This window comes from Xenopus laevis, chromosome 9_10L, assembly GCF_017654675.1.
Source record: "Xenopus laevis strain J_2021 chromosome 9_10L, Xenopus_laevis_v10.1, whole genome shotgun sequence".
NCBI classification, from domain to species: Eukaryota; Metazoa; Chordata; class Amphibia; order Anura; family Pipidae; genus Xenopus; species Xenopus laevis.
This window is the reverse complement of record NC_054387.1, coordinates 124,998,526-125,023,007: the sequence shown is the minus strand read 5'-3', so window position 1 is coordinate 125,023,007 and position 24,482 is coordinate 124,998,526. Positions and strand designations below refer to the sequence as shown.

General features: G+C 38.6%; 13 non-coding genes across 13 annotated transcripts; all 13 read right to left on the bottom strand.

Annotated features, from left to right (window-relative positions):
* Positions 1 to 37: 37 nt before the first annotated feature.
* Positions 38 to 123, bottom strand: trnar-ucu. The gene is given in 2 exon segments: positions 38 to 73; positions 87 to 123. It is a non-coding gene; the product is annotated as a tRNA-Arg (tRNA).
* A 2,213-nt stretch (positions 124 to 2,336) lies between these two features.
* On the bottom strand, positions 2,337 to 2,422 carry trnar-ucu. The gene is given in 2 exon segments: positions 2,337 to 2,372; positions 2,386 to 2,422. It is a non-coding gene; the product is annotated as a tRNA-Arg (tRNA).
* Positions 2,423 to 3,264: 842 nt separating this feature from the next.
* Positions 3,265 to 3,350, bottom strand: trnar-ucu. The gene is given in 2 exon segments: positions 3,265 to 3,300; positions 3,314 to 3,350. It is a non-coding gene; the product is annotated as a tRNA-Arg (tRNA).
* Positions 3,351 to 5,438: 2,088 nt separating this feature from the next.
* trnar-ucu lies at positions 5,439 to 5,524 on the bottom strand. Its single transcript is given in 2 exon segments — positions 5,439 to 5,474; positions 5,488 to 5,524. It is a non-coding gene; the product is annotated as a tRNA-Arg (tRNA).
* Positions 5,525 to 6,997: 1,473 nt separating this feature from the next.
* Positions 6,998 to 7,083, bottom strand: trnar-ucu. Its single transcript is given in 2 exon segments — positions 6,998 to 7,033; positions 7,047 to 7,083. It is a non-coding gene; the product is annotated as a tRNA-Arg (tRNA).
* A 2,119-nt stretch (positions 7,084 to 9,202) lies between these two features.
* trnar-ucu lies at positions 9,203 to 9,288 on the bottom strand. Its single transcript is given in 2 exon segments — positions 9,203 to 9,238; positions 9,252 to 9,288. It is a non-coding gene; the product is annotated as a tRNA-Arg (tRNA).
* Positions 9,289 to 11,725: 2,437 nt separating this feature from the next.
* Positions 11,726 to 11,811, bottom strand: trnar-ucu. Its single transcript is given in 2 exon segments — positions 11,726 to 11,761; positions 11,775 to 11,811. It is a non-coding gene; the product is annotated as a tRNA-Arg (tRNA).
* A 2,456-nt stretch (positions 11,812 to 14,267) lies between these two features.
* Positions 14,268 to 14,353, bottom strand: trnar-ucu. Its single transcript is given in 2 exon segments — positions 14,268 to 14,303; positions 14,317 to 14,353. It is a non-coding gene; the product is annotated as a tRNA-Arg (tRNA).
* Positions 14,354 to 15,841: 1,488 nt separating this feature from the next.
* trnar-ucu lies at positions 15,842 to 15,927 on the bottom strand. The gene is given in 2 exon segments: positions 15,842 to 15,877; positions 15,891 to 15,927. It is a non-coding gene; the product is annotated as a tRNA-Arg (tRNA).
* A 1,181-nt stretch (positions 15,928 to 17,108) lies between these two features.
* On the bottom strand, positions 17,109 to 17,194 carry trnar-ucu. Its single transcript is given in 2 exon segments — positions 17,109 to 17,144; positions 17,158 to 17,194. It is a non-coding gene; the product is annotated as a tRNA-Arg (tRNA).
* A 4,889-nt stretch (positions 17,195 to 22,083) lies between these two features.
* On the bottom strand, positions 22,084 to 22,169 carry trnar-ucu. Its single transcript is given in 2 exon segments — positions 22,084 to 22,119; positions 22,133 to 22,169. It is a non-coding gene; the product is annotated as a tRNA-Arg (tRNA).
* Positions 22,170 to 22,714: 545 nt separating this feature from the next.
* Positions 22,715 to 22,800, bottom strand: trnak-uuu. The gene is given in 2 exon segments: positions 22,715 to 22,750; positions 22,764 to 22,800. It is a non-coding gene; the product is annotated as a tRNA-Lys (tRNA).
* A 1,476-nt stretch (positions 22,801 to 24,276) lies between these two features.
* On the bottom strand, positions 24,277 to 24,362 carry trnar-ucu. The gene is given in 2 exon segments: positions 24,277 to 24,312; positions 24,326 to 24,362. It is a non-coding gene; the product is annotated as a tRNA-Arg (tRNA).
* Between the last annotated feature and the right edge of the window lie 120 nt (positions 24,363 to 24,482).

Below are 24,482 nucleotides of genomic sequence, written 5' to 3'. Positions count from 1 at the left end.
TCATCCTTTAAATTAGTCAAATGATGTCACATAAGTATGACTCTGGTGGGATTCGAACCCACAACCTTTGAATGTCTTCATACACCTAGAAGTCCAACGCGCTATCCATTGCGCCACAGAGCCCAGATACTCCTCAATACTCAGGAGGAGCTGGCCAATTTGGGGCATGATGAAACGGTCCTGGAAAACCAATATCTTGTTTCAAGTTCTTACATCATGAGACTGTCATTGTGTGGGAACATTGGGATGAAGCTATTAAGTAGCAACACCACAGATAGAAGGGAACTTAACTCCAGTAGGACAAAACCCCCATATTTGAAGACTAACAGCTTCATCAAGTTCACCTGATAGAGGAATTTCCTTTCCTTTTTTGTTTCATTTCATCCTTTAAATTAGTCAAATGATGTAATATAAGTACGACTCTGGTGGGACTCGAACCCACAACCTTTGAATGTCTTCATACACCTAGAAGTCCAATGCGCTATCCATTGCGCCACAGAGAACAGATACTCCTCAATACTCAGGTGTAGCTCAGTACTCAGGTGCTCAGGTGCTCCTCAGGGCCCTCTTTTTTTCCCTAATTTGCCATGATTGATAACCATATCCATTTAAAAACATTTCTTAACATTCTCCATAGAATTAGCCAAAACTTTTGTCAATTAGCTTAAATTTCTTTCTCTGGCAAACATTACACAAGAAATTAGAAGACATGAATCCACTAGGATCTGAAGCAAAAATAAAAAGAATTCCCCATTGAATTATGTACCACTAACTCCATTATAACTTGGACTGGCCAATTTGGGGCATGATGAAACGGTCCTGGAAAACCAATATCTTGTTTCAAGTTCTCACATCATGAGACTGTCATTGTGTGGAAACATTGGGATGAAGCTTTTAAGTAGCAACACCACAGATAGAAGGGAACTTAACTGCAGTAGGACAAAACCCACATTTTTGAAGACTAACTTCATCAAGTTCACCGGATAGAGGAATTTCCTTTACTTTTTTGTTTCATTTTCATTTCATCCTTTAAATTAGTCAAATGATGTCACATAAGTATGACTCTGGTGGGATTCGAACCCAAAACCTTTCAATGTCTTCATACACCTAGAAGTCCAAAGCGCTATCCATTGCGCCACAGAGCCCAGATACTCCTCAATACTCAGGTGTAGCTCAGTACTCAGGTGCTCAGGTGCTCCTCAGGGAACTCTTTTTTTTTTTCCCTAATTTGCCATGATTGATAACCATATCCATTTAAAAACATTTCTTAACATTCTCCATAGAATTAGCCAAAACTTTTGTCAATTAGCTTAAATTTCTTTCTCTGGCAAACATTACACAAGAAATTAGAAGACATGAATCCACTAGGATCTGAAGCAAAAATAAAAAGAATTCCCCATTGAATTATGTACCACTAACTCCATTATCACTTGGACTGGCCAATTTGGGGCATGATGAAACGGTCCTGGAAAACCAATATCTTGTTTCAAGTTCTCACATCATGAGACTGTCATTGTGTGGGAAAATTGGGATGAAGCTATTAAGTAGCAACACCACAGATAGAAGGGAACTTAACTCCAGTAGGACAAAACCCCCATCTTTGAAGACTAACAGCTTCATCAAGTTCACCTGATAGAGGAATTTCCTTTCCTTTTTTGTTTCCTTTTCATTTCATCCTTTAAATTAGTCAAATGTCACATAAGTACGACTCTGGTGGGACTCGAACCCACAACCTTTGAATGTCTTCATACACCTAGAAGTCCAATGCGCTATCCATTGCGCCACACAGCCCTGATATTCCTCAATGCTCAGGAGTACCTCAGTACTCAGGTGCTCCTCAGGGTCCTCTTTTTTTCCCCAATTTGCCATGATTGATAACCATATCCATTTAAAAACATTTCTTAACATTCTCCATAGAATTAGCCAAAACTTTTGTCAATTAACTTAAATTTCTTTCTCTGGCAAACATTACACAAGAAATTAGAAGACATGAATCCACTAGGATCTGAAGCAAAAATAAAAAGAATTCCCCATTGAATTATGTACCACTAACTCCATTATAACTTGGACTGGCCAATTTGGGGCATGATGAAACGGTCCTGGAAAACCAATATCTTGTTTCAAGTTCTCACATCATGAGACTGTCATTGTGTGAGAACATTGGGATGAAGCTATTAAGTAGCAACACCACAGATAGAAGGGAACTTTACTCCAGTAGGACAAAACCCCCATCTTTGAAGACTAACAGCTTCATCAAGTTCACCTGATAGAGGCATTTCCTTTCCTTTTTTGTTTCATTTCATCCTTTAAATTAGTCAAATGATGTCACATAAGTATGACTCTGGTGGGACTCGAACCCACAACCTTTGAATGTCTTCATACACCTAGAAGTCCAATGCGCTATCCATTGCGCCACAGAGCCCAGATACACCTCAATACTCAGGTGTAGCTCAGTACTCAGGTGCTCAGGTGCTCCTCAGGGCCCTCTTTTTTTTCCCTAATTTGCCATGATTGATAACCATATCCATTTAAAAACATTTCTTAACATTCTCCATAGAATTAGCCAAAACTTTTGTCAATTAGCTTAAATTTCTTTCTCTGGCAAACATTACACAAGAATTTAGAAGACATGAATCCACTAGAAACTAAAGCAAAAATAAAAAGAATTCCCCATTGAATTATGTACCACTAGCTCCATTATCACTGGGACTGGCCAATTTGGGGCATGATAGAACGGTCCTGGAAAACCAATATCTTGTTTCAGGTGTAGCTCAGTACGAAGGTGCTCCTCAGGGCCCTCTTTTTTTCCCTAATTTGCCATGATTGATAACATTCTCCATAGAATTAGCCAAAACTTTTGTCAATTAGCTTAAATTTCTTTCTCTGGCAAACATTATACAAGAATTTAGAAGACATGAATCCACTAGAAACTAAAGCAAAAATAAAAATAATTCCCAATTGAATTATGTACCACTAGCTCCATTATCACTTGGACTGGCCAATTTGGGGTGAGATGGAACAGTCTTGGAAAAATAATATCTTGTTTCAAGTTCTCACATCATGAGACTGTCATTGTGTGGAAACATTGGGATGAAGCTTTTAAGTAGCAACACCACAGATAGAAGGGAACTTAACTGCAGTAGGACAAAACCCACATTTTTGAAGACTAACTTCATCAAGTTCACCGGATAGAGGAATTTCCTTTACTTTTTTGTTTCATTTTCATTTCATCCTTTAAATTAGTCAAATGATGTCACATAAGTATGACTCTGGTGGGATTCGAACCCACAACCTTTGAATGTCTTCATACACCTAGAAGTCCAATGCGCTATCCATTGCGCCACAGAGCCCAGACACTCCTCAATACTCAGGTGTAGCTCAGTACTCAGGTGCTCCTCAGGGTCCTCTTTTTTTCCCTAATTTGCCATGATTGATAACCATATCCATTTAAAAACATTTCTTAACATTCTCCATAGAATTAGCCAAAACTTTTGTCAATTAGCTTAAATTTCTTTCTCTGGCAAACATTACACAAGAAATTAGAAGACATGAATCCACTAGGATCTGAAGCAAAAATAAAAAGAATTCCCCATTGAATTATGTACCACTAACTCCATTATAACTTGGACTGGCCAATTTGGGGCATGATGAAACGGTCCTGGAAAACCAATATCTTGTTTCAAGTTCTCACATCATGAGACTGTCATTGTGTGAGAACATTGGGATGAAGCTATTAAGAAGCAACACCACAGATAGAAGGGAACTTAACTCCAGTAGGACAAAACCCCCATCTTTGAAGACTAACAGCTTCATCAAGTTCACCTGATAGAGGCATTTCCTTTCCTTTTTTGTTTCATTTCATCCTTTAAATTAGTCAAAGGATGTCACATAAGTATGACTCTGGTGGGACTCGAACCCACAACCTTTGAATGTCTTCATACACCAAGAAGTCCAATGCGCTATCCATTGCGCCACAGAGCCCTGATATTCCTCAATGCTCAGGAGTACCTCAGTACTCAGGTGCTCCTCAGGGTCCTCTTTTTTTCCCTAATTTGCCATGATTGATAACCATATCCATTTAAAAACATTTCTTAACATTCTCCATAGAATTAGCCAAAACTTTTGTCAATTAGCTTAAATTTCTTTCTCTGGCAAACATTACACAAGAAATTAGAAGACATGAATCCACTAGGATCTGAAGCAAAAATAAAAAGAATTCCCCATTGAATTATGTACCACTAACTCCATTATAACTTGGACTGGCCAATTTGGGGCATGATGAAACGGTCCTGGAAAACCAATATCTTGTTTCAAGTTCTCACATCATGAGACTGTCATTGTGTGGGAACATTGGGATGAAGCTACAGATAGAAGGGAACTTAACTCCAGTAGGACAAAACCCCCATCTTTGAAGACTAACAGCTTCATCAAGTTCACCTGATAGAGGCATTTCCTTTCCTTTTTTGTTTCATTTCATCCTTTAAATTAGTCAAATGATGTCACATAAGTACGACTCTGATGGGACTCGAACCCACAAAATTTGAATGTCTTCATACACCTAGAAGTCCAATGCACTATCCATTGCGCCACAGAGAACAGATACTCCTCAATACTCAGGTGTAGCTCAGTACTCAGGTGCTCAGGTGCTCCTCAGGGCCCTCTTTTTTTTCCCTAATTTGCCATGATTGATAACCATATCCATTTAAAAACATTTCTTAACATTCTCCATAGAATTAGCCAAAACTTTTGTCAATTAGCTTAAATTTCTTTCTCTGGCAAACATTACACAAGAATTTAGAAGACATGAATCCACTAGAAACTAAAGCAAAAATAAAAAGAATTCCCCATTGTATTATGTACCACTAGCTCCATTATCACTGGGACTGGCCAATTTGGGGCATGATAGAACGGTCCTGGAAAACCAATATCTTGTTTCAGGTGTAGCTCAGTACGAAGGTGCTCCTCAGGGCCCTCTTTTTTTCCCTAATTTGCCATGATTGATAACATTCTCCATAGAATTAGCCAAAACTTTTGTCAATTAGCTTAAATTTCTTTCTCTGGCAAACATTATACAAGAATTTAGAAGACATGAATCCACTAGAAACTAAAGCAAAAATAAAAATAATTCCCAATTGAATTATGTACCACTAGCTCCATTATCACTTGGACTGGCCAATTTGGGGTGAGATGGAACGGTCTTGGAAAAACAATATCTTGTTTCAAGTTCTCACATCATGAGACTGTCATTGTGTGGAAACATTGGGATGAAGCTTTTAAGTAGCAACACCACAGATAGAAGGGAACTTAACTGCAGTAGGACAAAACCCACATTTTTGAAGACTAACTTCATCAAGTTCACCGGATAGAGGAATTTCCTTTACTTTTTTGTTTCATTTTCATTTCATCCTTTAAATTAGTCAAATGATGTCACATAAGTATGACTCTGGTGGGATTCGAACCCACAACCTTTGAATGTCTTCATACACCTAGAAGTCCAATGCGCTATCCATTGCGCCACAGAGCCCAGATACTCCTCGTTACTCAGGTGTAGCTCAGTACTCAGGTGCTCCTCAGGGTCCTCTTTTTTTCCCTAATTTGCCATGATTGATAACCATATCCATTTAAAAACATTTCTTAACATTCTCCATAGAATTAGCCAAAACTTTTGTCAATTAGCTTAAATTTCTTTCTCTGGCAAACATTACACAAGAAATTAGAAGACATGAATCCACTAGGATCTGAAGCAAAAATAAAAAGAATTCCCCATTGAATTATGTACCACTAACTCCATTATAACTTGGACTGGCCAATTTGGGGCATGATGAAACGGTCCTTGAAAACCAATATCTTGTTTCAAGTTCTCACATCATGAGACTGTCATTGTGTGAGAACATTGGGATGAAGCTATTAAGAAGCAACACCACAGATAGAAGGGAACTTAACTCCAGTAGGACAAAACCCCCATCTCTGACGACTAACAGCTTCATCAAGTTCACCTGATAGAGGCATTTCCTTTCCTTTTTTGTTTCATTTCATCCTTTAAATTAGTCAAATGATGTCACACAAGTACGACTCTGGTGGGACTCGAACCCACAACCTTTGAATGTCTTCATACACCTAGAAGACCAATGCGCTATCCATTGCGCCACAGAGCCCAGAGACACCTCAATGCTCAGGTGTAGCTCAGTACTCAGGTGCTCAGGTGCTCCTCAGGGCCCTCTTTTTTTTCCCTAATTTGCCATGATTGATAACCATATCCATTTAAAAACATTTCTTAACATTCTCCATAGAATTAGCCAAAACTTTTGTCAATTAGCTTAAATTTCTTTCTCTGGCAAACATTACACAAGAATTTAGAAGACATGAATCCACTAGAAACTAAAGCAAAAATAAAAAGAATTCCCCATTGAATTATGTACCACTAGCTCCATTATCACTGGGACTGGCCAATTTGGGGCATGATGGAACGGTCCTGGAAAACCAATATCTTGTTTCAGGTGTAGCTCAGTACGAAGGTGCTCCTCAGGGCCCTCTTTTTTTCCCTAATTTGCCATGATTGATAACATTCTCCATAGAATTAGCCAAAACTTTTGTCAATTAGCTTAAATTTCTTTCTCTGGCAAACATTATACAAGAATTTAGAAGACATGAATCCACTAGAAACTAAAGCAAAAACAAAAATAATTCCCAATTGAATTATGTACCACTAGCTCCATTATCACTTGGACTGGCCAATTTGGGGTGAGATGGAACGGTCTTGGAAAAACAATATCTTGTTTCAAGTTCTCACATCATGAGACTGTCATTGTGTGGAAACATTGGGATGAAGCTTTTAAGTAGCAACACCACAGATAGAAGGGAACTTAACTGCAGTAGGACAAAACCCACATTTTTGAAGACTAACTTCATCAAGTTCACCGGATAGAGGAATTTCCTTTACTTTTTTGTTTCATTTTCATTTCATCCTTTAAATTAGTCAAATGATGTCACATAAGTATGACTCTGGTGGGATTCGAACCCACAACCTTTGAATGTCTTCATACACCTAGAAGTCCAATGCGCTATCCATTGCGCCACAGAGCCCAGATACTCCTCAATACTCAGGTGTAGCTCAGTACTCAGGTGCTCAGGTGCTCCTCAGGGAACTCTTTTTTTTCCCTAATTTGCCATGATTGATAACCATATCCATTTAAAAACATTTCTTAACATTCTCCATAGAATTAGCCAAAACTTTTGTCAATTAGCTTAAATTTCTTTCTCTGGCAAACATTACACAAGAAATTAGAAGACATGAATCCACTAGGATCTGAAGCAAAAATAAAAAGAATTCCCCATTGAATTATGTACCACTAACTCCATTATCACTTGGACTGGCCAATTTGGGGCATGATGAAACGGTCCTGGAAAACCAATATCTTGTTTCAAGTTCTCACATCATGAGACTGTCATTGTGTGGGAACATTGGGATGAAGCTATTAAGTAGCAACACCACAGTTAGAAGGGAACTTAACTCCAGTAGGACAAAACCCCCATCTTTGAAGACTAACAGCTTCATCAAGTTCACCTGATAGAGGAATTTCCTTTCCTTTTTTGTTTCATTTTCATTTCATCCTTTAAATTAGTCAAATGATGTCACATAAGTACGACTCTGGTGGGACTCGAACACACAACCTTTGAATGTCTTCATACACCTAGAAGTCCAATGCGCTATCCATTGCGCCACAGAGCCCTGATATTCCTCAATGCTCAGGAGTACCTCAGTACTCAGGTGCTCCTCAGGGTCCTCTTTTTTTCCCTAATTTGCCATGATTGATAACCATATCCATTTAAAAACATTTCTTAACATTCTCCATAGAATTAGCCAAAACTTTTGTCAATTAGCTTAAATTTCTTTCTCTGACAAACATTACACAAGAAATTAGAAGACATGAATCCACTAGGATCTGAAGCAAAAATAAAAAGAATTCCCCATTGAATTATGTACCACTAACTCCATTATAACTTGGACTGGCCAATTTGGGGCATGATGAAACGGTCCTGGAAAACCAATATCTTGTTTCAAGTTCTCACATCATGAGACTGTCATTGTGTGAGAACATTGGGATGAAGCTATTAAGTAGCAACACCACAGATAGAAGGGAACTTAACTCCAGTAGGACAAAACCCCCATCTTTGAAGACTAACAGCTTCATCAAGTTCACCTGATAGAGGCATTTCCTTTCCTTTTTTGTTTCATTTCATCCTTTAAATTAGTCAAATGATGTCACTTAAGTACGACTCTGGTGGGACTCGAACCCACAACCTTTGAATGTCTTCATACACCTAGAAGTCCAATGCGCTATCCATTGCACCACAGAGCCCAGATACTCCTCAATACTCAGGTGTAGCTCAGTACTCAGGTGCTCAGGTGCTCCTCGGGGCCCTCTTTTTTTCCCCTAATTTGCCATGATTGATAACCATATCCATTTAAAAACATTTCTTAACATTCTCCATAGAATTAGCCAAAACTTTTGTCAATTAGCTTAAATTTCTTTCTCTGGCAAACATTACACAAGAATTTAGAAGACATGAATCCACTAGAAACTAAAGCAAAAATAAAAAGAATTCCCCATTGAATTATGTACCACTAGCTCCATTATCACTGGGACTGGCCAATTTGGGGCATGATGGAACGGTCCTGGAAAACCAATATCTTGTTTTAGGTGTAGCTCAGTACGAAGTTGCTCCTCAGGGCCCTCTTTTTTTCCCTAATTTGCCATGATTGATAACATTCTCCATAGAATTAGCCAAAACTTTTGTCAATTAAATTAAATTTCTTTCTCTGGCAAACATTATACAAGAATTTAGAAGACATGAATCCACTAGAAACTAAAGCAAAAACAACAATAATTCCCAATTGAATTATGTACCACTAGCTCCATTATCACTTGGACTGGCCAATTTGGGGTGAGATGGAACGGTCTTGGAAAAACAATATCTTGTTTCAAGTTCTCACATCATGAGACTGTCATTGTGTGGAAACATTGGGATGAAGCTTTTAAGTAGCAACACCACAGATAGAAGGGAACTTAACTGCAGTAGGACAAAACCCACATTTTTGAAGACTAACTTCATCAAGTTCACCGGATAGAGGAATTTCCTTTACTTTTTTGTTTCATTTTCATTTCATCCTTTAAATTAGTCAAATGATGTCACATAAGTATGACTCTGGTGGGATTCGAACCCACAACCTTTGAATGTCTTCATACACCTAGAAGTCCAATGCGCTATCCATTGCGCCACAGAGCCCAGATACTCCTCAATACTCAGGTGTAGCTCAGTACTCAGGTGCTCAGGTGCTCCTCAGGGAACTCTTTTTTTTCCCTAATTTGCCATGATTGATAACCATATCCATTTAAAAACATTTCTTAACACTCTCCATAGAATTAGCCAAAACTTTTGTCAATTAGCTTAAATTTCTTTCTCTGGCAAACATTACACAAAAAATTAGAAGACATGAATCCACTAGGATCTGAAGCAAAAATAAAAAGAATTCCCCATTGAATTATGTACCACTAACTCCATTATCACTTGGACTGGCCAATTTGGGGCATGATGAAACGGTCCTGGAAAACCAATATCTTGTTTCAAGTTCTCACATCATGAGACTGTCATTGTGTGGGAACATTGGGATAAAGCTACAGATAGAAGGGAACTTAACTCCAGTAGGACAAAACCCCCATCTTTGAAGACTAACAGCTTCATCAAGTTCACCTGATAGAGGAATTTCCTTTCCTTTTTTGTTTCATTTTCATTTCATCCTTTAAATTAGTCAAATGATGTCACATAAGTACAACTCTGGTGGGACTCGAACCCACAACCTTTGAATGTCTTCATACACTTAGAAGTCCAATGCGCTATCCATTGCGCCACAGAGCCCTGATATTCCTCAATGCTCAGGAGTACTTCAGTACTCAGGTGCTCCTCAGGGTCCTCTTTTTTTCCCTAATTTGCCATGATTGATAACCATATCCATTTAAAAACATTTCTTAACACTCTCCATAGAATTAGCCAAAACTTTTGTCAATTAGCTTAAATTTCTTTCTCTGGCAAACATTACACAAAAAATTAGAAGACATGAATCCACTAGGATCTGAAGCAAAAATAAAAAGAATTCCCCATTGAATTATGTACCACTAACTCCATTATCACTTGGACTGGCCAATTTGGGGCATGATGAAACGGTCCTGGAAAACCAATATCTTGTTTCAAGTTCTCACATCATGAGACTGTCATTGTGTGGGAACATTGGGATAAAGCTACAGATAGAAGGGAACTTAACTCCAGTAGGACAAAACCCCCATCTTTGAAGACTAACAGCTTCATCAAGTTCACCTGATAGAGGAATTTCCTTTCCTTTTTTGTTTCATTTTCATTTCATCCTTTAAATTAGTCAAATGATGTCACATAAGTACAACTCTGGTGGGACTCGAACCCACAACCTTTGAATGTCTTCATACACTTAGAAGTCCAATGCGCTATCCATTGCGCCACAGAGCCCTGATATTCCTCAATGCTCAGGAGTACTTCAGTACTCAGGTGCTCCTCAGGGTCCTCTTTTTTTCCCTAATTTGCCATGATTGATAACCATATCCATTTAAAAACATTTCTTAACATTCTCCATAGAATTAGCCAAAACTTTTGTCAATTAGCTTAAATTTCTTTCTCTGGCAAACATTACACAAGAAATTAGAAGACATGAATCCACTAGGATCTGAAGCAAAAATAAAAAGAATTCCCCATTGAATTATGTACCACTAACTCCATTATAACTTGGACTGGCCAATTTGGGGCATGATGAAACGGTCCTGGAAAACCAATATCTTGTTTCAAGTTCTCACATCATGAGACTGTCATTGTGTGAGAACATTGGGATGAAGCTATTAAGTAGCAACACCACAGATAGAAGGGAACTTAACTCCAGTAGGACAAAACCCCCATCTTTGAAGACTAACAGCTTCATCAAGTTCACCTGATAGAGGAATTTCCTTTCCTTTTTTGTTTCATTTTCATTTCATCCTTTAAATTAGTCAAATGATGTCACATAAGTACGACTCTGGTGGGACTCGAACCCACAACCTTTGAATGTCTTCATACACCTAGAAGTCCAATGCGCTATACATTGCGCCACAGAGCCCTGATATTCCTCAATGCTCAGGAGTAGCTCAGTACTCAGGTGCTCCTCAGGGTCCTCTTTTTTTTCCCTAATTTGCCATGATTGATAACCATATCCATTTAAAAACATTTCTTAACATTCTCCATAGAATTAGCCAAAACTTTTGTCAATTAGCTTAAATTTCTTTCTCTGGCAAACATTACACAAGAAATTAGAAGACATGAATCCACTAGGATCTGAAGCAAAAATAAAAAGAATTCCCCATTGAATTATGTACCACTAACTCCATTATAACTTGGACTGGCCAATTTGGGGCATGATGAAACGGTCCTGGAAAACCAATATCTTGTTTCAAGTTCTCACATCATGAGACTGTCATTGTGTGGAAACATTGGGATGAAGCTTTTAAGTAGCAACACCACAGATAGAAGGGAACTTAACTGCAGTAGGACAAAACCCACATTTTTGAAGACTAACTTCATCAAGTTCACCGGATAGAGGAATTTCCTTTACTTTTTTGTTTCATTTTCATTTCATCCTTTAAATTAGTCAAATGATGTCACATAAGTATGACTCTGGTGGGATTCGAACCCACAACCTTTGAATGTCTTCATACACCTAGAAGTCCAATGCGCTATCCATTGCGCCACAGAGCCCAGATACTCCTCAATACTCAGGTGTAGCTCAGTACTCAGGTGCTCAGGTGCTCCTCAGGGAACTCTTTTTTTTCCCTAATTTGCCATGATTGATAACCATATCCATTTAAAAACATTTCTTAACACTCTCCATAGAATTAGCCAAAACTTTTGTCAATTAGCTTAAATTTCTTTCTCTGGCAAACATTACACAAAAAATTAGAAGACATGAATCCACTAGGATCTGAAGCAAAAATAAAAAGAATTCCCCATTGAATTATGTACCACTAACTCCATTATCACTTGGACTGGCCAATTTGGGGCATGATGAAACGGTCCTGGAAAACCAATATCTTGTTTCAAGTTCTCACATCATGAGACTGTCATTGTGTGGGAACATTGGGATAAAGCTACAGATAGAAGGGAACTTAACTCCAGTAGGACAAAACCCCCATCTTTGAAGACTAACAGCTTCATCAAGTTCACCTGATAGAGGAATTTCCTTTCCTTTTTTGTTTCATTTTCATTTCATCCTTTAAATTAGTCAAATGATGTCACATAAGTACAACTCTGGTGGGACTCGAACCCACAACCTTTGAATGTCTTCATACACTTAGAAGTCCAATGCGCTATCCATTGCGCCACAGAGCCCTGATATTCCTCAATGCTCAGGAGTACTTCAGTACTCAGGTGCTCCTCAGGGTCCTCTTTTTTTCCCTAATTTGCCATGATTGATAACCATATCCATTTAAAAACATTTCTTAACATTCTCCATAGAATTAGCCAAAACTTTTGTCAATTAGCTTAAATTTCTTTATCTGGCAAACATTACACAAGAAATTAGAAGACATGAATCCACTAGGATCTGAAGCAAAAATAAAAAGAATTCCCCATTGAATTATGTACCACTAACTCCATTATAACTTGGACTGGCCAATTTGGGGCATGATGAAACGGTCCTGGAAAACCAATATCTTGTTTCAAGTTCTCACATCATGAGACTGTCATTGTGTGAGAACATTGGGATGAAGCTATTAAGTAGCAACACCACAGATAGAAGGGAACTTAACTCCAGTAGGACAAAACCCCCATCTTTGAAGACTAACAGCTTCATCAAGTTCACCTGATAGAGGAATTTCCTTTCCTTTTTTGTTTCATTTTCATTTCATCCTTTAAATTAGTCAAATGATGTCACATAAGTACGACTCTGGTGGGACTCGAACCCACAACCTTTGAATGTCTTCATACACCTAGAAGTCCAATGCGCTATACATTGCGCCACAGAGCCCTGATATTCCTCAATGCTCAGGAGTAGCTCAGTACTCAGGTGCTCCTCAGGGTCCTCTTTTTTTTCCCTAATTTGCCATGATTGATAACCATATCCATTTAAAAACATTTCTTAACATTCTCCATAGAATTAGCCAAAACTTTTGTCAATTAGCTTAAATTTCTTTCTCTGGCAAACATTACACAAGAAATTAGAAGACATGAATCCACTAGGATCTGAAGCAAAAATAAAAAGAATTCCCCATTGAATTATGTACCACTAACTCCATTATAACTTGGACTGGCCAATTTGGGGCATGATGAAACGGTCCTGGAAAACCAATATCTTGTTTCAAGTTCTCACATCATGAGACTGTCATTGTGTGGGAACATTGGGATGAAGCTATTAAGTAGCAACACCACAGATAGAAGGGAACTTAACTCCAGTAGGACAAAACCCCCATCTTTGAAGACTAACAGCTTCATCAAGTTCACCTGATAGAGGAATTTCCTTTCCTTTTTTGTTTCATTTTCATTTCATCCTTTAAATTAGTCAAATGATGTCACATAAGTACAACTCTGGTGGGACTCGAACCCACAACCTTTGAATGTCTTCATACACTTAGAAGTCCAATGCGCTATCCATTGCGCCACAGAGCCCTGATATTCCTCAATGCTCAGGAGTACTTCAGTACTCAGGTGCTCCTCAGGGTCCTCTTTTTTTCCCTAATTTGCCATGATTGATAACCATATCCATTTAAAAACATTTCTTAACATTCTCCATAGAATTAGCCAAAACTTTTGTCAATTAGCTTAAATTTCTTTCTCTGGCAAACATTACACAAGAAATTAGAAGACATGAATCCACTAGGATCTGAAGCAAAAATAAAAAGAATTCCCCATTGAATTATGTACCACTAACTCCATTATAACTTGGACTGGCCAATTTGGGGCATGATGAAACGGTCCTGGAAAACCAATATCTTGTTTCAAGTTCTCACATCATGAGACTGTCATTGTGTGAGAACATTGGGATGAAGCTATTAAGTAGCAACACCACAGATAGAAGGGAACTTAACTCCAGTAGGACAAAACCCCCATCTTTGAAGACTAACAGCTTCATCAAGTTCACCTGATAGAGGAATTTCCTTTCCTTTTTTGTTTCATTTTCATTTCATCCTTTAAATTAGTCAAATGATGTCACATAAGTACGACTCTGGTGGGACTCGAACCCACAACCTTTGAATGTCTTCATACACCTAGAAGTCCAATGCGCTATCCATTGCGCCACAGAGCCCTGATATTGCTCAATACTCAGGTGTAGCTCAGTACTCAGGTGCTCAGGTGCTCCTCAGGGCCCTCTTTTTTTCCCCTAATTTGCCATGATTGATAACCATATCCATTTAAAAACATTTCTTAACATTCTCCATAGAATTAGCCAAAACTTTTGTCAATTAGCTTAAATTTCTTTCTCTGGCAAACATTACACAAGAATTTAGAAGACATGAATCCACTAGAAACTAAAGCAAAAATAAAAAGAATTCCCCATTGAATTATGTACCACTAGCTCCATTATCACTGGGACTGGCCAATTTGGGGCATGATGGAATGGTCCTGGAAAACCAATATCTTGTTTCAGGTGTAGCTCAGTACGAAGTTGCTCCTCAGGGCCCTCTTTTTTTCCCTAATTTGCCATGATTGATAACATTCTCCATAGAATTAGCCAAAACTTTTGTCAATTAGCTTAAATTTCTTTCTCTGGCAAACATTATACAAGAATTTAGAAGACATGAATCCACTAGAAACTAAAGCAAAAATAAAAATAATTCCCAATTGAATTATGTACCACTAGCTCCATTATCACTTGGACTGGCCAATTTGGGGTGAGATGGAACGGTCTTGGAAAAACAATATCTTGTTTCAAGTTCTCACATCATGAGACTGTCATTGTGTGGAAACATTGGGATGAAGCTTTTAAGTAGCAACACCACAGATAGAAGGGAACTTAACTGCAGTAGGACAAAACACACATTTTTGAAGACTAACTTCATCAAGTTCACCGGATAGAGGAATTTCCTTTACTTTTTTGTTTCATTTTCATTTCATCCTTTAAATTAGTCAAATGATGTCACATAAGTACGACTCTGGTGGGACTCGAACCCACAACCTTTGAATGTCTTCATAGACCTAGAAGTCCAATGCGCTATCCATTGCGCCACAGAGAACAGATACTCCTTAATACTCAGGTGTAGCTCAGTACTCAGGTGCTCAGGTGCTCCTCAGGGCCCTCTTTTTTTTCCCTAATTTGCCATGATTGATAACCATATCCATTTAAAAACATTTATTAACATTCTCCATAGAATTAGCCAAAACTTTTGTCAATTAGCTTAAATTTCTTTCTCTGGCAAACATTACACAAGAAATTAGAAGACATGAATCCACTAGGATCTGAAGCAAAAATAAAAAGAATTCCCCATTGAATTATGTACCACTAACTCCATTATCACTTGGACTGGCCAATTTGGGGCATGATGAAACGGTCCTGGAAAACCAATATCTTGTTTCAAGTTCTCACATCATGAGACTGTCATTGTGTGGGAACATTGGGATGAAGCTATTAAGTAGCAACACCACAGATAGAAGGGAACTTAACTCCAGTAGGACAAAACCCCCATCTTTGAAGACTAACAGCTTCATCAAGTTCACCTGATAGAGGAATTTCCTTTCCTTTTTTGTTTCATTTTCATTTCATCCTTTAAATTAGTCAAATGATGTCACATAAGTACGACTCTGGTGGGACTCGAACCCACAACCTTTGAATGTCTTCATACACCTAGAAGTCCAATGCGCTATCCATTGCGCCACAGAGCCCAGATACTCCTCAATACTCAGGTGTAGCTCAGTACTCAGGTGCTCAGGTGCTCCTCAGGGAACTCTTTTTTTTCCCTAATTTGCCATGATTGATAACCATATCCATTTAAAAACATTTCTTAACACTCTCCATAGAATTAGCCAAAACTTTTGTCAATTAGCTTAAATTTCTTTCTCTGGCAAACATTACACAAAAAATTAGAAGACATGAATCCACTAGGATCTGAAGCAAAAATAAAAAGAATTCCCCATTGAATTATGTACCACTAACTCCATTATCACTTGGACTGGCCAATTTGGGGCATGATGAAACGGTCCTGGAAAACCAATATCTTGTTTCAAGTTCTCACATCATGAGACTGTCATTGTGTGGGAACATTGGGATAAAGCTACAGATAGAAGGGAACTTAACTCCAGTAGGACAAAACCCCCATCTTTGAAGACTAACAGCTTCATCAAGTTCACCTGATAGAGGAATTTCCTTTCCTTTTTTGTTTCATTTTCATTTCATCCTTTAAATTAGTCAAATGATGTCACATAAGTACAACTCTGGTGGGACTCGAACCCACAACCTTTGAATGTCTTCATACACTTAGAAGTCCAATGCGCTATCCATTGCGCCACAGAGCCCTGATATTCCTCAATGCTCAGGAGTACTTCAGTACTCAGGTGCTCCTCAGGGTCCTCTTTTTTTCCCTAATTTGCCATGATTGATAACCATATCCATTTAAAAACATTTCTTAACATTCTTCATAGAATTAGCCAAAACTTTTGTCAATTAGCTTAAATTTCTTTCTCTGGCAAACATTACACAAGAAATTAGAAGACATGAATCCACTAGGATCTGAAGCAAAAATAAAAAGAATTCCCCATTGAATTATGTACCACTAACTCCATTATAACTTGGACTGGCCAATTTGGGGCATGATGAAACGGTCCTGGAAAACCAATATCTTGTTTCAAGTTCTCACATCATGAGACTGTCATTGTGTGAGAACATTGGGATGAAGCTATTAAGTAGCAACACCACAGATAGAAGGGAACTTAACTCCAGTAGGACAAAACCCCCATCTTTGAAGACTAACAGCTTCATCAAGTTCACCTGATAGAGGAATTTCCTTTCCTTTTTTGTTTCATTTTCATTTCATCCTTTAAATTAGTCAAATGATGTCACATAAGTACGACTCTGGTGGGACTCGAACCCACAACCTTTGAATGTCTTCATACACCTAGAAGTCCAATGCGCTATCCATTGCGCCACAGAGCCCTGATATTGCTCAATACTCAGGTGTAGCTCAGTACTCAGGTGCTCAGGTGCTCCTCAGGGCCCTCTTTTTTTCCCCTAATTTGCCATGATTGATAACCATATCCATTTAAAAACATTTCTTAACATTCTCCATAGAATTAGCCAAAACTTTTGTCAATTAGCTTAAATTTCTTTCTCTGGCAAACATTACACAAGAATTTAGAAGACATGAATCCACTAGAAACTAAAGCAAAAATAAAAAGAATTCCCCATTGAATTATGTACCACTAGCTCCATTATCACTGGGACTGGCCAATTTGGGGCATGATGGAATGGTCCTGGAAAACCAATATCTTGTTTCAGGTGTAGCTCAGTACGAAGTTGCTCCTCAGGGCCCTCTTTTTTTCCCTAATTTGCCATGATTGATAACATTCTCCATAGAATTAGCCAAAACTTTTGTCAATTAGCTTAAATTTCTTTCTCTGGCAAACATTATACAAGAATTTAGAAGACATGAATCCACTAGAAACTAAAGCAAAAATAAAAATAATTCCCAATTGAATTATGTACCACTAGCTCCATTATCACTTGGACTGGCCAATTTGGGGTGAGATGGAACGGTCTTGGAAAAACAATATCTTGTTTCAAGTTCTCACATCATGAGACTGTCATTGTGTGGAAACATTGGGATGAAGCTTTTAAGTAGCAACACCACAGATAGAAGGGAACTTAACTGCAGTAGGACAAAACACACATTTTTGAAGACTAACTTCATCAAGTTCACCGGATAGAGGAATTTCCTTTACTTTTTTGTTTCATTTTCATTTCATCCTTTAAATTAGTCAAATGATGTCACATAAGTACGACTCTGGTGGGACTCGAACCCACAACCTTTGAATGTCTTCATAGACCTAGAAGTCCAATGCGCTATCCATTGCGCCACAGAGAACAGATACTCCTTAATACTCAGGTGTAGCTCAGTACTCAGGTGCTCAGGTGCTCCTCAGGGCCCTCTTTTTTTCCCTAATTTGCCATGATTGATAACCATATCCATTTAAAAACATTTATTAACATTCTCCATAGAATTAGCCAAAACTTTTGTCAATTAGCTTAAATTTCTTTCTCTGGCAAACATTACACAAGAAATTAGAAGACATGAATCCACTAGGATCTGAAGCAAAAATAAAAAGAATTCCCCATTGAATTATGTACCACTAACTCCATTATCACTTGGACTGGCCAATTTGGGGCATGATGAAACGGTCCTGGAAAACCAATATCTTGTTTCAAGTTCTCACATCATGAGACTGTCATTGTGTGGGAACATTGGGATGAAGCTATTAAGTAGCAACACCACAGATAGAAGGGAACTTAACTCCAGTAGGACAAAACCCCCATCTTTGAAGACTAACAGCTTCATCAAGTTCACCTGATAGAGGAATTTCCTTTCCTTTTTTGTTTCATTTTCATTTCATCCTTTAAATTAGTCAAATGATGTCACATAAGTACGACTCTGGTGGGACTCGAATCCACAACCTTTGAATGTCTTCATACACCTAGAAGTCCAATGCGCTATCCATTGCGCCACAGAGCCCTGATATTCCTCAATGCTCAGGAGTACCTCAGTACTCAGGTGCTCCTCAGGGTCCTCTTTTTTTTCCCTAATTTGCCATGATTGATAACCATATCCATTTAAAAACATTTCTTAACATTCTCCATAGAATTAGCCAAAACTTTTGTCAATTAGCTTAAATTTCTTTCTCTGGCAAACATTACACAAGAAATCACTCCTATGCCCCCCTCCACCTCCTCCACCTATTAATGTTACTGCCCAAGACCTTGCTCATTTCTTTAATGAAAAAATCGATCTCATTAGGCTGAGCATACCGTCCGACAACAATCTCAGACCAACGTGCAGTCCACTCACATCTACTTTGCACTCCTTCACCCCTGCAACTCTAGATGAAGTCAGCAAACTTCTAGCCAGCTCAAAACCCACCACCTGCTCCCTTGACCCCATACCCTCTCGCCTTCTCCACCCAATCTCTGATACACTCTCTCCTGCACTTACCCACCTATTCAATCTTTCACTCTCTACTGGTACCTTTCCATCATTATACAAACAAGCACTAATCACTCCTATCCTCAAAAAACCTTCCCTTGATCCCAGCTCTCCCACTAACTATCGACCGGTCTCCCTTCTTCCATTCGCCTCCAAATTACTAGAAAGGCTTGTTTATAAACGCCTGATCCAGCATCTCACTCACAACTCCCTCCTCGACCCCTTGCAATCTGGCTTCCGCCCATCACACTCGACTGAAACTGCCCTCACCAAAGTAACCAATGATCTTCTATTGGCAAAGTCTAAAGGTCATTATTCCATTCTAATCCTTCTAGATCTCTCTGCAGCCTTTGACACAGTTGACCACACACTCCTCCTTGACATTCTACACTCATCTGGCATTCGGGACACTGCTCTTTCATGGTTTACATCTTATCTGTCTGACCGTTCCTTTAAAGTTTCCTTCTCTGACTCTACTTCTACTACTTTCCCACTCTCTGTTGGAGTTCCTCAAGGCTCTGTTCTTGGCCCCCTGCTGTTCTCGCTCTATACAACTTCACTAGGAAAACTCATTCAGTCATTTGGACTTCAGTATCACCTTTATGCTGATGACACCCAACTCTACTTGTCTACTCCTGATCTTTCTAATTCTGTCCTTTCCCAAGTCACAGACTGTCTCTCTGCTGTCTCCTCCTGGATGTCACAGCGCCACCTGAAACTGAACCTTTCTAAACAGAACTCATCATATTTCCTCCAAGATCTTCCCCTGTCCCTCAGATATCACTCACCGTAAACAACACCACCTTTCATTCCACCACACAGGCACGCTGCCTAGCGAGTCATCTTAGACTCTCATTTCTTTCTCTGGCAAACATTATACAAGAATTTAGAAGACATGAATCCACTAGAAACTAAAGCAAAAACAAAAATAATTCCCCAATCTGAATTATGTACCACTAGCTCCATTATCACTTGGACTGGCCAATTTGGGGTGAGATGGAACGGTCTTGGAAAAACAATATCTTTTTCAAGTTCTCACATCATGAGACTGTCATTGTGTGGAAACATTGGGATGAAGCTTTTAAGTAGCAACACCACAGATAGAAGGGAACTTAACTGCAGTAGGACAAAACCCACATTTTTGAAGACTAACTTCATCAAGTTCACCGGATAGAGGAATTTCCTTTACTTTTTTGTTTCATTTCATTTCATCCTTTAAATTAGTCAAATGATGTCACATAAGTATGACTCTGGTGGATTCGAACCCACAACCTTTGAATGTCTTCATACACCTAGAAGTCCAATGCGCTATCCATTGCGCCACAGAGCCCAGATACTCCTCAATACTCAGGTGTACCTTAATTAATCATTGCTGTATCAAAAATGACAAGTGTTTATATAATCCTAATGTCTCAATTGTACCCTAACCTTTTAGTTTGTAAACCTATTGTACTCTGTAATCCTTGTCTGTTAGCCACCATTTATTCCCTGTTTGCTATAACTGCAGTAAAGCACTGCGTATCTTGACAGCGCTATATAAATAAATGATGATGATGATGATGATGAAATTAGAAGACATGAATCCACTAGGATCTGAAGCAAAAATAAAAAGAATTCCCCATTGAATTATGTACCACTAAATCCATTATAACTTGGACTGGCCAATTTGGGGCATGATGAAACGGTCCTGGAAAACCAATATCTTGTTTCAAGTTCTCACATAATGAGACTGTCATTGTGTGAGAACATTGGGATGAAGCTATTAAGAAGCATCACCACAGATAGAAGGGAACTTTACTCCAGTAGGACAAAACCCCCATCTTTGAAGACTAACAGCTTCATTAAGTTCACCTGATAGAGGCATTTCCTTTCCTTTTTTGTTTCATTTCATCCTTTAAATTAGTCAAATGATGTCACATAAGTACGACTCTGGTGGGACTCGAACCCACCACCTTTGAATGTCTTCATACACCTAGAAGTCCGATGCGCTATACATTGCGCCCAAAGAGCCCAGATATTCCTCAATACTCAGGAGTAGCTCAGTACTCAGGTGCTCAGGTGCTCCTCAGGGCCCTCTTTTTTTCCCTAATTTGCCATGATTGATAACCATATCCATTTAAAAACATTTCTTAACATTCTCCATAGAATTAGCCAAAACTTTTGTCAATTAGCTTAAATTTCTTTCTCTGGCAAACATTACACAAGAATTTAGAAGACATGAATCCACTAGAAACTAAAGCAAAAATAAAAAGAATTCCCCATTGAATTATGTACCACTAGCTCCATTATCACTGGGACTGGCCAATTTGGGGCATGATGGAACGGTCCTGGAAAACCAATATCTTGTTTTCAGGTGTAGCTCAGTACGAAGGTGCTCCTCAGGGCCCTCTTTTTTTCCCTAATTTGCCATGATTGATAACATTCTCCATAGAATTAGCCAAAACTTTTGTCAATTAACTTAAATTTCTTTCTCTGGCAAACATTATACAAGAATTTAGAAGACATGAATCCACTAGAAACTAAAGCAAAAACAACAATAATTCCCAATTGAATTATGTACCACTAGCTCCATTATCACTTGGACTGGCCAATTTGGGGTGAGATGGAACGGTCTTGGAAAAACAATATCTTGTTTCAAGTTCTCACATCATGAGACTGTCATTGTGTGGAAACATTGGGATGAAGCTTTTAAGTAGCAACACCACAGATAGAAGGGAACTTAACTGCAGTAGGACAAAACCCACATTTTTGAAGACTAACTTCATCAAGTTCACCGGATAGAGGAATTTCCTTTACTTTTTTGTTTCATTTTCATTCTTTAAATTAGTCAAATGATGTCACATAAGTATGACTCTGGTGGGATTCGAACCCACAACCTTTGAATGTCTTCATACACCTAGAAGTCCAATGCGCTATCCATTGCGCCACAGAGCCCAGATACTCCTCAATACTCAGGTGTAGCTCAGTACTCAGGTGCTCCTCAGGGTCCTCTTTTTTTCCCTAATTTGCCATGATTGATAACCATATCCATTTAAAAACATTTCTTAACATTCTCCATAGAATTAGCCAAAACTTTTGTCATTAGCTTAAATTTCTTTCTCTGGCAAACATTACACAAGAAATTAGAAGACATGAATCCACTAGGATCTGAAGCAAAAATAAAAAGAATTCCCCATTGAATTATGTACCACTAACTCCATTATAACTTGGACTGGCCAATTTGGGGCATGATGAAACGGTCCTGGAAAACCAATATCTTGTTTCAAGTTCTCACATCATGAGACTGTCATTGTGTGAGAACATTGGGATGAAGCTATTAAGAAGCAACACCACAGATAGAAGGGAACTTAACTCCAGTAGGACAAAAACCCCCATCTTTGAAGACTAACAGCTTCATCAAGTTCACCTGATAGAGGCATTTCCTTTCCTTTTTTGTTTCATTTCATCCTTTAAATTAGTCAAATGATGTCACATAAGTACGACTCTGGTGGGACTCGAACCCACAACCTTTGAATGTCTTCATACACCTAAAAGACCAATGCGCTATCCATTGTGCCACAGAGCCCAGAGACACCTCAATACTCAGGTGTAGCTCAGTACTCAGGTGCTCAGGTGCTCCTCAGGGCCCTCTTTTTTTTCCCTAATTTGCCATGATTGATAACCATATCCATTTAAAAACATTTCTTAACATTCTCCATAGAATTAGCCAAAACTTTTGTCAATTAGCTTAAATTTCTTTCTCTGGCAAACATTATACAAGAATTTAGAAGACATGAATCCACTAGAAACTAAAGCAAAAACAAAAATAATTCCCAATTGAATTATGTACCACTAGCTCCATTATCACTTGGACTGGCCAATTTGGGGTGAGATGGAACGGTCTTGGAAAAACAATATCTTGTTTCAAGTTCTCACATCATGAGACTGTCATTGTGTGGAAACATTGGGATGAAGCTTTTAAGTTGCAACACCACAGATAGAAGGGAACTTAACTCCAGTAGGACAAAACCCCCATCTTTGAAGACTAACAGCTTCATCAAGTTCACCTGATAGAGGAATTTCCTTTCCTTTTTTGTTTCATTTTCATTTCATCCTTTAAATTAGTCAAATGATGTCACATAAGTACGACTCTGGTGGGACTCGAACACACAACCTTTGAATGTCTTCATACACCTAGAAGTCCAATGCGCTATCCATTGCGCCACAGAGCCCTGATATTCCTCAATGCTCAGGAGTACCTCAGTACTCAGGTGCTCCTCAGGGTCCTCTTTTTTTCCCTAATTTGCCATGATTGATAACCATATCCATTTAAAAACATTTCTTAACATTCTCCATAGAATTAGCCAAAACTTTTGTCAATTAGCTTAAATTTCTTTCTCTGGCAAACATTACACAAGAATTTAGAAGACATGAATCCACTAGAAACTAAAGCAAAAATAAAAAGAATTCCCCATTGAATTATGTACCACTAGCTCCATTATCACTGGGACTGGCCAATTTGGGGCATGATGGAACGGTCCTGGAAAACCAATATCTTGTTTCAGGTGTAGCTCAGTACGAAGGTGCTCCTCAGGGCCCTCTTTTTTTCCCTAATTTGCCATGATTGATAACATTCTCCATAGAATTAGCCAAAACTTTTGTCAATTAGCTTAAATTTCTTTCTCTGGCAAACATTATACAAGAATTTAGAAGACATGAATCCACTAGAAACTAAAGCAAAAATAAAAATAATTCCCCATTGAATTATGTACCACTAACTCCATTATAACTTGGACTGGCCAATTTGGGGCATGATGAAACGGTCCTGGAAAACCAATATCTTGTTTCAAGTTCTCACATCATGAGACTGTCATTGTGTGAGAACATTGGGATGAAGCTATTAAGTAGCAACACCACAGATAGAAGGGAACTTAACTCCAGTAGGACAAAACCCCCATCTTTGAAGACTAACAGCTTCATCAAGTTCACCTGATAGAGGCATTTCCTTTCCTTTTTTGTTTCATTTCATCCTTTAAATTAGTCAAATGATGTCACATAAGTACGACTCTGGTGGGACTCGAACCCACAACCTTTGAATGTCTTCATACACCTAGAAGTCCAATGCGCTATCCATTGCGCCACAGAGCCCTGATATTGCTCAATACTCAGGTGTAGCTCAGTACTCAGGTGCTCAGGTGCTCCTCAGGGCCCTCTTTTTTTCCCCTAATTTGCCATGATTGATAACCATATCCATTTAAAAACATTTCT